This window comes from Pseudovirgaria hyperparasitica, assembly GCF_010093815.1.
Source record: "Pseudovirgaria hyperparasitica strain CBS 121739 unplaced genomic scaffold EJ05scaffold_18, whole genome shotgun sequence".
NCBI lineage: Eukaryota > Fungi > Ascomycota > Dothideomycetes > Acrospermales > Acrospermaceae > Pseudovirgaria > Pseudovirgaria hyperparasitica.
In genome coordinates, this window is record NW_022985566.1 from 791798 (window position 1) to 793707 (window position 1910).

Genomic DNA, 1910 nt, shown 5'->3' on the forward strand with positions numbered 1-1910 from the left:
ACTTAGAAGACTATCTAAGTAATTTTAAGAGAATAGTAAATAGTCTAGAGTCTAAAGCTATTAAACTTCCATCTAAGTTTCTTATAGCTCTATTATTAAATAATCTAAATAAAGATTATGAATATATTATAGCTCTTATTACCTAGAATATAAGAGTTAATAATAATAGAGAAATAGACCTAGAACAAATTATTATTCAACTATTAGACGAGTCTAGACGTCTTAAATCTATTAGAGGTAATAAGAATTATAACTCTAATAGTTCTAAGAAATTAATAGACGTCGAAATGTCTAATAATACGTCTTCTAATAATAATAATAAGAAGACTAAATGTAGTTACTATAAAAAACCAGGACACCTAGAAAATACCTGTTTTAAAAGGCATCCTAAATTAAAAAAGAATAAGAAGAATAATAAGACTACTAAGTCTAGTAGTTCTATTAATAATAGTATAGAAGACGAATCTTTAGATAAAGAACAAGTCTTAAATACTAAAATTAATACTATTAAAAGTAATAATAGTATTAACTTTATTCTAGACTTAGGTGCTACTATCTATACATGCTATATTAAAGAACTATTTATTAAAAATAGTATTAAACCTACTAATACTAGTATTAGATGGGGAAATACTAATAGTTCTATTATAGCTAAATTTAGAGGAGATATTAAAGTCTATTTTAATAGTACTAAAGAACACGTAACTATTAAAGATGTATTATATACTCCAGAACTAGGTGTTAACCTTCTTAGTCTAAGTCTAATTACTAAGAAAGGTTATACCCTCTCCTTTAATAAGGAAAATTGCTTTATTTATACCCCTAGTAGAAAATTACTAGCTAAGGATATATATAAGAAGGGGGTATCTACTTTTAGTACTATAAGCTCTAATAATATACCTCTAGAGTATATAGATAATAAAATATTATCTACTCTAGATATAGAAGAAGAATTAGAAGATATAGACTTTATTTCTAATAAGTCTAATTCTAAAGAATCTAATTCTATAGAGTCTAATTCTATAGAGTCTAATTCTATAGAGTCTAATTCTATAGAGTCTAATTCTAGAGACTCTAATATGGAATCTAGCTCTAGAGACTCTAATTCTATAGACTCTAATTCTAGAGACTCTAATATAGAATCTAGCTCTAGAGACTCTAATTCTATAGACTCTAATTCTAGAGACTCTAATTCTATAGACTCTAATTCTATAGACTCTAATTCTATAGACTCTAATTCTATAGATTCTAATTCTATAGACTCTAATTCTATAGAAATTATAAAAGATATAGAAGAACCTAGTTCTAATATATCTAAAAATAAAGAGCTTATAGTCTATAATAAGAATACAGTCGACTTAATTCATAAGAGACTAGGCCATATTAATAGTATAGCTATTAAGAATATACCTAGTAATACTTTAGGTTCTAAAATAGATCTAAAAGACTTAGATACTAGTAAAACTAGTCTAGATAACTACGAAATATGTATTAAATCGAAACTTACGTAGAATATATCTAAGACTCCTAGTACTAAAGTTAATAATTACTTAGATCTATTATATATAGATATAGATAGACCTATTAAACCTCTAACTTTTAGAGGATTTAAATATTATATTACTTTTAGAGATGCTTATACTAAGTATCTAGTAATAGTAATATTAAAAACTAGAGAGTCTATAGTAGATACTATAGAAGAGATTATTAATAGTCTAGAAAGAGAAGCTATTAATAACTCTAGTAATAGCTCTAATTCTAAAAACCTTAATAATAATAAAGTTAAGGCTCTACAATTTGATAACGAGTTCTCTTCTAGAGAATTACTTAATTTTATTAAGAAAAAAGGTATAGAAATTAGAGCTACACCACCATATACTAAAGAACCTAATGGTGCGGCTGAAATAATT